The sequence below is a fragment of the Phalacrocorax carbo genome, chromosome 14 (assembly GCF_963921805.1).
Source record: "Phalacrocorax carbo chromosome 14, bPhaCar2.1, whole genome shotgun sequence".
Taxonomy (NCBI): Eukaryota; Metazoa; Chordata; class Aves; order Suliformes; family Phalacrocoracidae; genus Phalacrocorax; species Phalacrocorax carbo.
In genome coordinates, this window is record NC_087526.1 from 10,275,121 (window position 1) to 10,292,208 (window position 17,088).

Genomic DNA, 17,088 nt, shown 5'->3' on the forward strand with positions numbered 1-17,088 from the left:
CCACTCCTTTGGCGTTACTGCAGCAGTATGACTTGAATGTATTCGGAGTAGCATCAGCAATAATGGAAGTGGATGATGGTGCTGAAACGTAATGTCTTTTCCATACACTCCAATTACATTAAAGTGGCAGAGGTTTGAGATTGTCAAACTATTCAGTTATTGATTGACCTTTAGATAGAGAGCATTTGGTTCCAGTTTCTCACTTTAACCCTGTGTTCCATTAAACTCACTACAGTTAGCACTCAGAATAAATTGCATTTTTGGAAGATTAACTAAGCCTGCACTAAGTGCACAATCTGTTCTCTCTCTTACCAATCACTCTCTTACCAACCACTTACAATTCATCAGCTTTTGCAATAAAAAAAAAATGAGAAAGGTAAAAGTCTCAGAAAGAGCAGGGTTAAAAAGGGATGTTATGTTTTAATCACCTAATTTTTTTTCCCCTTTTCCACAAAACAGTGAAGAGCATGGGACTGCCAAAGGGAAGACGGAGACATTCTTTCATTTCCTGATTGAAAATACTATAAGAGATGGTTGCTTCACAAAATTGTATCAGGCTGCACTTTTTTCCTGTTTAAGCCAGCTTCCTCACAGGGAGAATGATCATTTGATATTAAAATCACTGCTAAAGGATCAATGGCTAATCCTACAGATGAATCCCATCAACAGTATCTAAAAAGCTTTTGGCTAATTCTTTTTTAAATGTGTCTCCACTGAAAGCAGTGAAAGTATAGTCAGTGTAAAGGGAAGGAGGATTTGGTTCCCTGCATTCAGATCACCCTGTATACAGCTGTTTCAGTCCTGCAGTAAGTGCTACAGTGGGATTTAATATGGGATGTTGTAGAACAAAGATGACAATATGCCAGATTGTAAAAGAATAAATTCTTTTTTTCCTATTTATAGTTTCTTCACAATCTTGTATCTTATATGGAAGAGATTTTTAATAACTGTCTCTGCAGAACCACAAAACATCATCGCTTTATACATACGACAGTGAGAAGAGAGAGGTTGGCATTCACCCGTGTGATAGACATGTCCTGCAACACTGAAATCCTTAGCTCTTGTTTAGTCTTTCCCTAGACAAAAACTCAACAGAAACCAACAGATTCCTGTTCATTTAATTTAGTTCCCTGAAAATCTCTTTCTTTGATTCTAGATGCTGCTTGGCAAAGCAGTTAATGCATGCTTAAATGTAAAGTCAAATGGGTTGGGTGCCTAAGAGCAAGGGTACTTGGAGAGCCACTGCTGCAGCCAGAAGGGTGTCCAGCTGCATGGTTCTAGCCCCATCCTCTGCCGGTTCTGGCACTCATCCAACTTTTCTGTGAGCTGATTCAACTCACTAACTCAGCAGAAATCTATTCATTCTTTCACTGGTGTGTTTCCTGTTCAGTTAGCAAGCTGAATCAGCTCATAGCAAGGTTCAGTGAATCAGTACAAGGTGATGGAGGAAAGCAGGGAGTGAGGGGTGGGGGAAGCAGGCTGTCCTTGTTTCAGCAGAAGTGAGCTGTTGTACTGCTTTCTCCATGTTGTGTAACTTCACCCTGAGGGACTTTAGTAAAATCTGGTATTCGCCTTTCTGGAACTCAGCACAGACGTACCTAAGAAAGGATTTTCCTGGTGGTCAGCTGAGGGATGCAGCCATAGGCACTGCAATTACTATGAAGGCGGCTGCTGGCAGCTAAGGATGTTACCATTGCCATGGGCTTACCGCTGCCGCCCTGCCGCAGCACAGGGTCCTACAGGTGAGCAAACAGCTCATGCCAGCACTTCTTATCTGCTTCAGTGCAAAGTTGGAGCGCGCACTTCATCCCACCATTGAAGGCTGTTTGGTAAACTTGGGCTGACTTTGTGACAAAAGGCACAATGAGCAGATGGCTAACCTACCCTGTCAGCTCTGCTTGTGCCTCTGCCAAAGGCATAGTGAAAACTCTGGTAACATCCATCATCTTTTGCATAGTGATCATGGCCTTCAGTTTTATGCCTCAGGGGAGGGAAGGGAAAGCTGAAGGGAAATGCGGGGAGATGAGGAGGTTCAGATAAGGTGCAGGACCCTGTGAAAAGATTATAACAATAATGATTTCTTTTTCAGTAGAAATACTGAAGATTACGATAAGCTTACTATAAGCAATGGCCCTGTACTGTTTAGAGATTTAGAAAAATAGTCTTGGCAGTAAACCTGAAGGGTGAAACCTGTTGCTGTGTTCACTGTTTTTCTCTGACCAACAGCAAAGCAGGGTGCTGTAGAACAGAACAGGAAAACAAGTGTAATCTTCCACTGACTCCCAGCTCAGCGTGGTTGGCAAGTGTTTTTCTAAAGTGAGTTTAAAGATCAGCTACCAGGTTAGAAGTGAAATATTTTGCAATTTCTAGCATTGAGGAGCTGCAGAGAGAATTTCTTTGTCAGTGGCACCACACTGGATCAGAACGCATCTTCAGATGCTGTCAGTGAACCAGAAAGCAGCAAGTGGATTACACCGGGGGAAAAGAATAATCATATGAGTCTCTGAAATGAGTGCCCTGCTGGTCTGCTGAATGTGGGCAAAACCCGTGATTAAATCTGCTACCATTCCTGCTTTGCTGTCTGCTGTTGGCAGGCTTTATATCAAAGACAGGTCAAAAATCTAAATCTGCATTCATCTTGTATATCTACTGAAGAGAATTTTAAAAAAACCCCAAACTTACTGGGGTCAGGTTTGAGTTCTTCTAAATTATTTCCTGTTGAAAGGCTTTTTACAATTATCTGTTCTGCTGCATTTGTTTTTTCCTGCACTATGGAACATCTGGCTAATACATAGGGTACAAACATGCATCTTCAGGGCATAACAAAGTGCTCTGAGATAATTTATTTACTAGAAACAGTTAATGGGACGAGCAGAGGCCTACTGAGTATGAGAGAGAATGCTATAAATTACTCTCTGCTCTTTAAGAAATAAGAACATGAAGACCATTAAACACAAAGTCCTTTATGCTGAAAGTCCCACAGACTACGCAGTGGGGAGGAAAAGACTACTGCACTTCATTGTAAATATGGATGGGAACTATGAATAAACAAAAATAAGATTAAATGTTTCTCCTAGTCTTGTTGAGAAGAAGTGTCAACTTCTGGCTAAAAATCTTCTTGCATGCAGAGTCCGTTGAGAGACGTGGAATTAGAGCACAGAAAGGATGTGAATAAGCACAATGAATCTAAATGTTAAATCGAATGCTGTGCATGGCTGCAGGCCTCTGGCCTCATTTTTTAAGAATTCTTTTCTTGTAAAGCATAAGTCAAACTCTCAAAATGCTGTAATGGTACTTTCCAGATTTGCCTCCTTACCTATTAGTCTTTTCCAGACAACACAGTACACAATGCATGCTAGCATTTAGAAGATCAACCTTTATATTTTGCTAGCTGGCAGATTCACTCTGAAGGTGGCTTCTTAAGTGGTTTTTTTAACTGCTTCTGCCTGTGAGCAGCGAGGTCACAATAAAGGCAAGGTATCGGAAGATAAAAATTAGGAGATGATAATTCCAAACTGGTATTTGGATAAACAAATATTTAAACTGGCTTACATATACACCAGAATTTTCTGATGAATAAAAAATCACAGAAGATGTAATCATATCAAAGATTAGATTCTTAGGGTAAATATAATTGCCTTATAGAAATGCTTGTTCCCAATAAATCAAAGGCAATCATTTTGTCCCCTTTCACATGCAGTTTTAGGAATATTATTTAAGCAGTAAAGAAAACTTAAGGCATTTACTGGCAGCGTATGACTAGTTGAGAGGAACTGCTGAACTTCAGCTGTGCCTTTAGCCATTCACCCCAACTGATTTTTAAGCTCTTGAATGGTCTGTGCTGAAATGGTCACTTCAGGAAGCAAAAATAAAAGTACAGACAAAATTTATGTTGACCTGTAACACAAAGGCGTATTGTTGCTCTGTAAGAGATATTGTTGAAGAAGTCTAAGACATTGTGTAATGAAAGAATGCTTGAACTATCTTTTATAGCACAGATAATTGACTTGTCTCCACTTACATATTACAGCAATGATGGAACCATGTACGAATCTCAGATTAGTCAGGACCATTGGACCAGGCTGCCAACATACAATGAGTTAAGTGGTCCCTTTTTCTCTGAATGGTCTGATAAAAAACTGGTATAATAATTGTACTGGAATGGCCTGCACCTAATCCATGGGGATCCCCACTGAAAATCCCTGCTTCCATGGGGTGGGGTGATTGTACAGCTCAGGAGTGGGTGGAGGTATTTTATCATTCTCTGTCGCTTGACCAGGAGATGGCAGTAATTGCCTTTGCATCAGTCAGCACAAAAAAGATACTCAGAAATGCAGACAAGGCATATAGGGGAGGGAGGAAGAAATTCACAAAACAGCTTGCTAGAGCTAAGTGACTAAAATTACATTGCAGCCAACAGAAGGAATATACCTGAGCTCTTGTTTCTGTGACTATTTTCACTATTTCTTTGGTTTCTAAAAGAAAGACAAATTATTGCAAAGATACACAGCTCCCAGAGCTTTCAGTTAGGTATTATTTTTAGCACTAATCACATCTGCATATTGCAGAAAGAACAACACATTTCTAGCTGGCATTCAGCAGCTGTATGTTAATGTTATTTGGGAAAATATGCTCAAAAGCTTGTACATTAGAAAGAACTTGAATATGCAGAAGAGACCACCTTTTCCCCAGGCACCTCCACAGTGAAATGCACAATATTCTTGTACCAGTGCTGTGGCTCTAAACACACAGCTTAGCAGCACTCCTCCATGCTCTTGCCCCTTTGTGTTGTATCCGTCTTCCCCCTTGCAACTTTATAGATGGATCACATCAATTATTGTGCTATCCTTAGAGCATAGCCTGGGTATGTTCTGTAAATCCTCTTCAGCCTCAGTCTCAGCCAACCCTTTCACCCTACTCACATTGCTCCTGAACTTGCCTTCTGAAAGAAACAGTAGGATTTCTGTGCCTATGCCTTAAACTCTTACTCTCTGGTCTGCAAAATCCATATGCACAAAAAAAAATCTTTTGAAACGGTATTTCCCTCATTTTGCTCAAGTTCTGGAAATGTTCTACAGAGGGAATATCCAGGCAGGACTGCTGAAAGATATACTGAATTTGGTGTGGCTATTAAAAGGTATTAATGATAACCACATTTCAAAATCATATTTATTCTGGAAATACAAGAGTTATAAATTTATTAAATTACCATGACAGATCCATGTGTGGTATAATGGATGCTGCCCCATTCATTTCAGTCCAAAAGATATATGTTGATTTTTACCAACCAAGAATCTGGCAGAATGAGTGGAGGAATATAACACTCACCCTTTCACCAGTCAAAAGAGTTAATGTTTCAAAAGTAATGATGAACATTCCTGGCAAACAGCTCACAGAAGCTCCCATGAGAGACATTTTTTACATCAAATATTCATTACATCATTACAAATATACACCACCAGTTAGTCAACAATGGTATGTCAGTGTAAGAAAAGGCAAGGGTCTTTCTGTAAATTATGTCTAGTGGATTTTAAGACTTATGCAGGACAGATTATGTAAGCAAGGACTGTTGGAATAGGGCCTTTCTGCTTCTTTGTGATTTTATTTTCTATAGGTATGTGTGATGATTTCAGTGGTCTGTCTGAGCCATGTAATGCTGCTGTCACCTGCAGCTCATAGAAAAAGCCTTTATCCCTGCCTTGTCAGTCTAAACTCCTTCTACCACCCAGACAGAAAAATTCCTCAAGTCTTTTTGCAGGCTGGCATTAGCTACTTCCATATCACCCCATCCTCCATCTCCCAAACATATAAATTCCAGTCCCATCAAGGTTATAGTGTCCTCCAGGCTTACACTGAAGCACTGCAGATAGTATGTCCTACATTCAATAGTTTTATGCCATATCACACTATGTCAAGAAGGTATTTTGCAAGTAAATGTGAGCATACCCTGTGTGTGCTCCAAGCAACTGGCTAAACTTTATTTGAAGCCAAGAAGCTGAAAAGTCACATTAGCACAGCCTGGAGTGTTGTGGAGTAAATTCACATCACCCAGAGGGTGAAGGACAGGTATTGCTTTTCTAAAAATAATTCTTGTGGATCTACAAAAGCCAGTCCAGTTTTAGCTAGTTGTGGCTGTAACCAGTTTCCACTTAGGATCTCTCTTTATCTTAAGGGGCAATGAAGTTCTTTGTGATGGCCACAGTCCAGCCCTGTCTGGAGAGACTATCAGTGCCTTCAAATGAGTTAGACAATAACTGATACTGAAAGGTTTTCTGAGGAACCAACTTTTGAATGATTCCATTGGCTTCAAAAAGATTGCACTTGCATTTGGGTAGCTATTTCAGTCTGTCGCTAAGGGGAGTGACAACTTCTGTTTCAGCCATAACATGTAAATAAAATGCAGCCTTTAGTCTTTTAATGAATTGAAAATATATGTCAACACTGGGTACCTCAGTGTGTGTCACCTTGATGGAAGCACACTGCCGCAGCATTAATGAAAACAACATGGAAGAGGTTAGCATTATCTCTCCATTAGACTTCTATTATCCTGTCTTACAATAATCCAAAGAGAGAAATAACATACTTTGTATTCATATTTATTTGCTTTATGGTGTATTATCACATGCACATTAAAAAGTGTAACTGTTACAACATTACTGCACTATTTGATCAATATAGAGTGAAGACTTTTTCTCCCATTAGCCAGTATTTACTCACAGAGTTTGCTTTTGGGAAGTTTCTTTAAACACTTCTTACATTCTTTGTATACTTCCCATCTATTGCCTCACTAGCAGTACTGCATATTGATTATACAATATCATTGATTATATATTGGTCTACATTTATATTGTGGCCATCTGATGAGGTTTTAAAGATTCATTTCTTCATGTCAGCTTGTTGGATTTATCCCCATATGGTCGCAAAATCATCAAAGCAAATACAAGGCTGTCCTGGCTTGTCCTGGTTTCAGCTGGGATAGAATTAATTTTCTTCCTAGTAGTTGGTACAGCACTGTGTTTTGGACGTAGTTTTAGTTGTTGCTAAGTAGTGCCTACACTAAGTCAAGGATTTTTCAGCTTCTCATGCCCTGCCAGCCAGTAGCCGGGAGGGGGCACAGCTGGGACAGTTGACCCCAACTGGCCAAAGGGCTGTTCCATACCATATGACATCATGCTCAGTACATAAACTGGGGGAAGCTGGCCGGGGGGCAGCGACCGTTGCCGGGGCACAGGCTGGGCATCGGTCGGAGGGTGGTGAGGAATTGCATTGTGCATCACTTATTTGGTATATTCTTTTTTAATTATTATTTCCCCTTCCTTTTCTGTCCTATTAAACTGTCTTTATCTCAACCCACGAGTTTTACTTTTTCCCCCGATTCTCTCCCCCATCCCCACGGGGTGGAGGGGGGAGTGAGCGAATCGCTGTGTGGGGTTTGGCTGCCTGCTGGGTTAAACCACAACAATACATGAAACAAATTATGAGTTAACTGTTTTTAGTGAGAGAATCAATTAGTTCCAAAGACAGGTGCCACAGCACAACTCAATTATGTCAGAAATAATATGACTAGCAGGCAAAATGGAAAGGTCCAAAGAGTCATTTTCCATTGCTGTTTTACTGCAAAATAATCTGCATATAGATATACGGTATATAATACTGATGATAAGCGTGAGAAGTTGTATTTTTGTTGGATGTGATTACTATAACTGGAGTAACATGTTACAGTGACAGTGTATCGTGTTTATTTAACCTCAGACTGAGATTTGATCATTAGAAGGAATCGCTTCACAATGTCTTGTCTAGACTACTTCTTCACATTTTCCTTTAAAAATGCCAAGTTTTTTCCTTTTGTCTAACCAAAACAAACTGTGATTTAAATTGTGCCCCAGGCCTGTCATTTTCCAATATTTTGTAGTCTATTCCCCAATTGACAAGCATAACTGTCCTTTTTCATTTGCCCTTTACAAAAGCTAAGCCTTTGCAATTTTTGCCAGATACTTGCTGTCTGCTTCCTTGATCCTAGTCAGAAATCCTATTTACAGCAACTATATATTCTTAAAAGTTTAAGATAAAGAAAACCAAAACCCATTAGGGTCAGTGATTCCATTTCAAACCTAGGTCAGGGCAGACAACCTTAAAAACCACTGGGTATATCATCCAGTAAAATGATATCCACTTCAATTCACCCAAAAGTTACGGCTCCAAGAGTACAATAGAACATGGAGTTCCCCACATCTGGAAATCACAGTCATGCTCACACTCAACATCAATTTCCTTCCATCCTAACTTTCAGCTAATATTATTCCAACCTGAGCACTGGCATCAGAGCAGATGTGTCCCCTCACTTAACAACTGCAACTTTTTCCAAATGGCCTCTAATCTTATTGGTTTTCAAGCTGCAGGATAAAAAAAAATCTGTCAATAAACATAGCTTCAGCTTCCTAAGTCCCTCTGTAATTCTCATTCCAGTCAATGTCAGAGTAATTGCAGTTTCATATGATCAATGTCCTAGCCCAAGTACAGTCTTCCATCTGCATAAATATTTCCTGATCTGTCTTTTCACCTAGCCCTGGAAGATCAGTAATTGTTTTCTATTATAATCATTTTACCATTTCAGTCTTTAGCCTCAAGTTCAAGGTGCCTCTGAGTTGCCATCCATGTGAATGTTATTCTGTTTTCAGCATAATATCCTTCCTAATTTATACTGTCATATCTCCTTCTCCTTTCTCAGTGAGAATTGCCTGTCCTTAAACTCCATATCTGGGTAATGTAATATTACTGCTTGTTCCTGAACTGGCCACATTTCAGTTACTCCAATTACACCAGACTTGTCTTTAAGCAGCAGATGTCCTTGCTTTTCCAATCTTGTTTTCTGTTTCCCCCTTCCCCATCGTGCCCTCCAGCACACTAAGTATTCACTTGCTAAACAGTAAACAGAAGCTGGTCTGCCTCATTCAAGCATTTTTCATATCTGAAATGGAAGGGGGGTTGTTGTGCAGTTACCATCTCTGTGGAATAAAACTATAGGATCTCATATCAGATAGGGATTGGCCCCAGTTTCAACAATAGGAGGTGCTCAGTAAAACCCTTTAACACAGACAAGGCAAAACAGCATTACATAGGAAGAGTTTTCCCATCTTTGTAGCTCATGTTAGCTCCTAGAGTGCCAACTCTAACTTTTCCCAGATAGAGGGAGGCCCATACAGCAGTTGTAAAAGAGCATCTGTATTAGTTTCTGGTCACCAGTTGCTAAAAGCTAGAACAGACGTCAGTGCACCTGTGAAAGGACAGGTCCAAAACTCATAGACGTCTGTGGAGATTTTCACTTCACTTGAATGTTTCTGGATCTCAAAGTCAGGCTCTTCATCACACAGCTTACAACATAGGTTTTGCCATTTATTTCCACAGACATGTCTGCCTTAGCAAGAAGACCATAATATGTCCTTCCTTTGTCCTTAGGCTGGAACGATTACAGTCCATCTGTCACTCTGCCTTTTATTCCCAAGGGGATAGGCGCGTAGTCTTACATTTTCTGTTTTACGTCTCCAGGAAACCTGGCTGTACTACTGCCACATCTCTAAACACCAGAGGCCTCTCCTCCTGCACTAGGGAAATACAGCTTAACACCCAAGCTCATCAATGTTAGTCATAAAAATGGCATAAGTTTTTCTAGCTCACACACTCACTGCACATTTTATTTTATTTTACTTGAATACATGTATTGCGTATGCATTAAGCAGGCTATGCCAGAAGCATCATTCCAGAAACACATTTAACTCGACAGCCTGCTCAAGTGGAACAGCAGTGGTACTCATTACATATAGGACTGAAAGTCCTCCCAGAGCAGAGACTTCCAACGGAAGCTTTCCTTCCCCTCTCTGACTTACCAAGAACAGAGGAATTGCTATTCTGTGCCTCAGTTCCGAGCAACACATCGCCATGTTGGATTCAAAGTGGATGTAGTCAGGATACGACAACCCAGATAAAGGGCAATTTTGTTTCTCAGAATACGCAGATAGGAGTAAAATGGTAATCCGTTGTCTGCAAGTTCAATAAAAACAAGCCAAGCTGCCTGTGTATATTTGTTCTCACTAGTATCACTTTGAGCAAACATGGGTTAAGTTTAAATTTCTGATCTAACTACATTGAAATTACAGAGCAGTGACATCTATGAATTCGTCCTTCTGTAATTTCTTTCATATGAAAAGTACATTTTATCTCCATTTTCTTTCATTTAAAAAAAATTAGAACGTTTGGCATTTTAAGTGCCTACAAATGAGTTGAAAGGGTGCCAAAAAGAATACATGTTAGGAGCGTGATTAAACATTCTGTAACTGAAACAGGTAAAGTATCAGTGGCATGAGGTGCCTTCCAAAAAAGCATCAGAGGGTTTTCATTGTGGTATCTTTGATGGAACAATAAAATATCTTGAAGCCCTGAGAAAGCAAAGTCAGGTACGTGACCACTTAGTAACTTCAATTCAAGTACAAGTGAAAAAGAATTATTAGAAATATCTTTTTTTTCTCTTCTTTTCACAAGTCTAACCAATTTCTAGGGCTGAAGAGGAGCAGAAGTTAGCAAGGTCATGGATACTGTGAATATAAAGTGTCTAACTCATATCAGCTCTTCTGTACTCTATAAATGGTAGTTAAATGATCCTCACAGCTCCCAGGCTAAATAGGCTGATTTTACAAGAGGAAAAGTGCTAGCTCAGCTGTCCAATCTGACATGGGCATAGGTGTTCTTTTTCACTCAGTTACCTAGATTGAAGCAGAAGACACCTTGCCTAGAAGAAAGTCAGATACAAGGGATGGAAAAAAATCCAGCCCTGAAATTTCCATCTTCCTGCTGCCTTATTTGCAAAAGAGGAGGAAGAGATGAGAAATTTAATTTTGGAAACATCTCATGGAGCAGTGTGCTGTGCCCCATGTGTGAGGCTGGTCTGTTTACTAGCAGTTAGCTCAGCTTTCCTTTTCTACGTTTAGTTTCTCTGTCATTACAAGGTCAGACTTGCTGCAGAGACTGGAGAAACTGCAGTCCCAATGCATTTATATCATTACAGTGTTAACAAAATTCTCTCAGAACCAGCACTCTATTTAGAGCAGTACAAGACCCATCTGAAGCAAGTAAAGCTCACTACTGTTACTTTTATTTATTCCACAGGTGCTAAGAGCCAGATCAGAAAGACAACTGTACTGCGTCAAAGCTGCCCTGATTCCGCAAGAAACTTGTCCTGTCCTCCCAGCTCACCAGCCTGCCCAGGGCAGCGGAGGTCTCTGTGGTTTCCCTGAGGGTCCTTCATAATACGAGGTAATTTTGTACCATTTACGTACACTGTGCACTCTCAGACTGCAACCAGGACAAAAATTCTTATAGAAAGATTTCGCTAGCCTGCCTTTATGGATTATAATGACCATTCTTAGTCCTAACTGACCAGAAAAGAGATGGCAAATGTCACTTTTACCTCAAGTTCACAAATATTTGCTGTTGTTAGAAGGGAGATGTGATTTCCCTCCTTAGGATAGGTGGTTTCCTTGGTTTCCTGGCAAGAAATGCATATATTTACAATACTAAGACTCCTAGTCAAGTTTGTGTTACCAAACATTCGTGTCCTAGAAATACTGCTGTTTCCTATTACTTATTACACCAACCATGTATAATGCCATATGGCCTTAATAACATGCCTGTCACTTTCAAAGAGTAATTACTTCAATTTTGGCAGCATTAATCTGCAATATTTGCTGTCTCTTTGGATGACATCGTAATGGTGCAATGCAAAAGTGATCAACATCTCTCAGGCTGTGAGAAAGGCAGTGTTTGAACAGATTATGATTTAAACCAGGCAAGGGCATTTTTCTTGAAAAACAATAAATTATTTTCACTAATGCTATTTTTAGGAATATTTGAGAAGGGAGGAAGGGACGACATTATTCATATAGAATTGCTAAAATCCTCCAAGATTCAAAATTTGAATATAAAATAATGCAGGATACCCTCTGCCTGTTTCCAGATCACTCCAAAAAGTAAAAAATACGACTGCTAAATTAGAAAAAGTAGTTTATGATTGTATTCTGTGGTCAACAAACCAGCTAAGGACACCACTTATATCTGTAGGTTGAGTACAGATTTCAAATCCTTCTAACAGTCTAATTCTGGAGGATTATAGTTTTAATTGCTGAATAAAAGAGATGCTGTGGCTTTGTAACTGATTAGAGATCCTCTACAAGAGTCCATGAGCTGGATGTGGCCGCCCTCTAGGTATTGCAAAACTGCTTCATAAATTTGTGAAGCATTACTTCACACGTTACTAATCATATATATCAGGTAGTCTCAAATGACTTGTGACCTGATTTGGTCTCATTACCCATGTAGTGAAGTGATGTCTGCCACGATTTTAATTGCTTGCAAGTCTGAGAAGTGGAAACAGAAGTCAGAATGTGTTAGCCTACTCAAACACCAAGTAAAATTAACATGCTGAAAGTCTGGACTTATGTGCACTTCATCCTGTGCACACATAAACTAATATCCTGTCAAGACCTACATATGTTCTTAGCATTATTACCATTAGCATCCCTGCTGATGTGAATGGAAGTAGAGTTAGCATATGAGCCTGAGCAGAACTAGGAGCAGAATGACATTACCACAAGGCAAGACAAAAAGCTCAGAGGTAGTACAGGGCTGTATCATATCTTCCTTGTCCAATCACTCACAAGAACCTGTGGAGATCCAATGCTTTGATATATGATCATACTTAAAGTGATCATCCTATGATTACACGTGAAATATCTGTGTAAAAGGTCTTTTCTAGGCAGAAGGAAAGTCCACCTGCTGTAGAAGACCAATAAAGCCTTCATTTGCCATTCTATTGTCTTCACATGCTCAGTCCTGACCATAAGCACTGTACCTCAGTGCACCTGAGCACTTTTAGAAACTGCATACACTAAATAGCCTGGATGCTTACATACCCATTCACAAAGTCAATACCCATACACTTATGCCCATTTAACATACTCTGTATGTTTGTCAGGGTACGGACCTAATCCAGATTTTACAAATTTTTTTTCTTGGACAAATACTTTTACAGTTACAGTTCGATATTAAATGTTGATAGATCCATGTGACATGCTACATTGATGTTATAATAAGCTATATACATAGCAATACAAATGATCCGCATTCCATTGAAAAGGGAGATTACTGACACTATATTCTGTGTTATTCTGTCAGCTGGACATATGTGTGAAGGAAATCTCAAGCAGGGATACAGTTAATGCACTTGCACAGAATCCAGGTCATTATTTGTCATTACCAGAATACTGGTCATTACTCAATACAGAACATCTCTACATTGAAAGGCAGGGAATTCAGCTACGCAGCAAAATTGTGGTGTTCCTAATGAAAGAAGTCACCTTGGATCTTCAAGGATTCCACTGAAACAGAGCGGCCTCTGTCCCTACAGAATGAGAAAGAGACTCACAACAGAATTTGAAGAGAGTGATATCACAGGCTTTGTCCAATTATGGAGAAAACATAGGCTTATTTCTAAGCCTGGCAGTTGATTGCTATATATGTCAATTGTCATTTACTATGCACAAGAACATGATGATCCACTTTTTCCTCCCACCACATATTTCATTGTAAACAAGGAATAGAGACATTCCTTCGGCGTGTTCTACTTTTCACAAACTGCCACTCATTTCTGACACTATCATTACCGATTATGGTTTTTGTATAGGACAGAATGATTAATCATTTTTGTGAAACCACACAAGCTGGTAAATGAAAGACAGAAGGTACTTTGGTATGAAAATCCTGAGTCCAGGTGGACGCAAGCCTACAAAATAAAATGGCATTGAAGATTCTGAAAGCAGTTAAGGTGTTACTGTGGCCAGTTCCAATAATAAAAACAGGCTTTATTTTTACAGGATATACCATAACACGTAGAGCAAGAGAGTATCTTTTTGGTGGTGTTTTCTAGCAAATTAAATGTCAAAATTTGTATTTATTTCATTGGATGAGTCTAAAACAAAGCAGAATGCCTGTATTGTATAGACATCTTTTCTGCTGCTTCATTGCTCTCCTCTGAGCTCGATGAAGCACTTGAGGACACTGACCTGCTTTTCATATCCTCAGGTACAGTCAAGCAATTCTTTAACAGTATTTCTATGCCATAAGATCTAATCCTGTGTAAAGATTTTAGGTACCTTTGAGCAAGAAATCCTGCACAGCAGAAGTCACATAATCGCATTAGTGCAGCTCTCCACAGGGGCTAAATAGCCTTGTTGAGAAGGACTTTGCTAGGCAGGGCTTCTCAGCTCAACCTTGGCAGCTCCCTGGTGGTAATTCAGTTATCTGCTTTGTGCTGTGCAGACACCCCTTTGTTTTCCTTTACCTAAGATCTGGATCACCCTCAGCTTCACTTGTGCTGTTTCTTTCCCTAGCCTTGCTGGTTCCCCAGTCTTTTATTGCAGATCAAGAAATATATGTGGCTGCTCTCAAGATTATGAAATAATATTAACCGCTTCATTTCAGTGGGAAGAACTGCTGCATAGCTAAAAAATGAAGATGTCATTTCCACTCTAAACAAGCAGGGACCATGCTTGCTTACTAGCACTTTGCAGAATTTGTGGCCACCTTCACGAGAATTTTAACATAAAGGAATGAAGTACAAGTGTGCCCATCACTATCCAAGGGGATGTCTGAGATCTTCCATTGCTAACTGAGCCTTTTTTGCCCCTTTGGTCACTGAAGTTTAGCGTGCTGTCAGAGGCAGCATAATTTCTGGTGATTACAGGTTTATTATAAAAGTATTGGTGAAATATTCTGGTCTGGCTTCCTGCTTATATGTTCCCTAGAGTACACCATACCCTAGAAATATGCTGCTGAGATCAAGACTGAATTTTCTGTGGGAAACGAGAAAGGACAATCCAGAAGAACAGTATGATCAGTCTTCTATATGCAATAAGCTGCATATAATGATCTTCTCTGTCAAAAGTCACAAGGCTCTCGCTCAGGGGGCCAAGGAGGAGAGGGACCTTCAACAAGAGTTCATAGGTGGGAAATCAAATGGCAGAAGGCATTTGGGGTACCTGCTGTTGGGTCCCTGAGTGACCAGCAACATCAGTCTCAGCAGCTGCTGCTAGCACAGTTTCTCTAACAGCAAGGATTCAGGATACCTATCAGACCTTATTCCAACACCAATGACAGTTGCTGGTCTTCTGAATCTGAAAACTCTCCATCAGTGTCTAATGTAGAAATGAATAAAAAAACTGAGGGAGCAAGGCAGGCAGGTGGGGATTGGAACAGCATTTCCTAAAGAGCAAAACTAAATACAGCAGAACAGAGCTAAATATTCAGAAAGTTTCAGGGACATAGTTTTAATTATTGAAGAAATTGAGTGGCATCTCCAAGGATTTTACAAACCTTGTCATAAAGACAAAGTCATTCTGATGGAAATGATCCACTGCAGAAACGTTGGAGATAAAACACTCCTCAGAACTCAGATGCTGAATCAATTTTCTGTGATTTAATTATTCTCTATGCATCAAATACATATGACATTACACCCATCTACACTGCAATTATCAAATCCATACTCGTATCCAATAACAAATGTGACATAAATCAGTTAGAGTAAACCTTGGTGAAAGAGACTTAAGAATGCTTTTGAGTCCATATTTAGAACAGACCAAAAGAGTGCACGTAGTTCTACTATTATTCAGTTGTAATGTGGTAACTCGTTAAGCCACAGTAACTTGATTGTGTATCAGCTCTTTAGTGACTCATCTGATTATGTAAACATGTTTAAATGCGTAATTATAACTTCTTGCATGTTGCAACTGCACACTTAACTTTTAAATTAACAGTCCTTTTATCTTTTTAAATATCCAAGTGATAGAAAATTATAGCATATTTATGTGAGAGTCTAGATTGTATCTTAGTTTTTCTCATATTTTCCTGTCCAAATACAAATAATTTAACTGAGAATTCTACATCTAATTAAAGAAATCCTGTCCCTAAATACCCTTGTGGTTCTGCACCCAAATTACTTTCTTCTTTCAGCAGTACGGCACAGCCTTTCCAAAGATGGATGTAAGCACAGTGATTGTTTGTTTCAAGGTTGCTATTAAGAAGGAACAAGATCAATCCTGTAGGTCAGCACAGGAACTAGTGGAGGAATGCAGCACCTGGGTGCAGGGTGTAGTTAGCAGTATTTATGCTTACCAGGCTATTATTCTCTGTGGCCTGCATTGTATATCTATAATTTCTGAAGACAGATCTGCCATTACACACATCACCCAGTGAGTGCAACAGAAAGATTTATCAGCACATTAAGAAATGTCTTTATGAAGAACAAACAAATACTTCCCTCAGTGAAATTAAAATTAAATGTCGGTGGCACGGCTGCCAAATGTTCATCTGCACTCAAATTGGTTTGTACTGAGATCAAGGATCAGATACTTTTTCAACAATTCTAAATCTCCTGAGGGCCAAACTGTGGAAAGGGGACCCAATGTTGGATTGGCAAGTAAGCAGAGAAGGGAATTGAAAAGCAAAAGAAGAAAATAAATGAAAGATTAATGGCATTGGCAGAAATCTATTTGTTCTGCAGAAGGTTTTAAGATATCAGCACCTCTTGTCTGATTATCAATGACAAATAAGTGCCAATGAGATTCAGCATTGCCCCTGTTGTGAATACCAAGGCAATATGCTCAGTTATGTGTGATCTCCAAAAATTCTTTCAAATACTATAGAAAACTACGGTTACAGATAAATGCTCACAAAGACTGACACGGTGGCATGGCATTTGATTTAACCCCAAGGTCTAACCACTTTAGAAACACGAACACCTTCTTTAGCAGCTCTTTCTGCAACCTTGTTCTTATATACACAAAAAACAGGAACAAGTTGAAATTTTCATCCTTCCCAAGCTTATACTATAACTAGGAAAGAAGAAGTACCAGGTGTTCTTATCACTGTATATACAATATGTTCACAATAATGAATCCTACAGGTCCTAGATGAAGGGATTGTGTCACTCCAGTTTCCCTGTGTGAAAGCTTGCTAGTAGCCTCTTCTGTTGGAAAACCG

The 17,088-nt window shown here is 39.5% G+C and overlaps 1 long non-coding RNA gene across 1 annotated transcript in view; it reads left to right on the plus strand.

Annotated features, from left to right (window-relative positions):
* The window catches only part of LOC135315737 (uncharacterized), a 138,858-nt gene that overhangs the window by 89,255 nt on the left and 32,515 nt on the right, over positions 1 to 17,088 (plus strand). Inside the window, exon 5 of the long non-coding RNA XR_010375229.1 lies at positions 11,161 to 11,307. This is a non-coding gene — a long non-coding RNA (uncharacterized LOC135315737). The remainder of the gene's footprint in view (positions 1 to 11,160; positions 11,308 to 17,088) is intronic.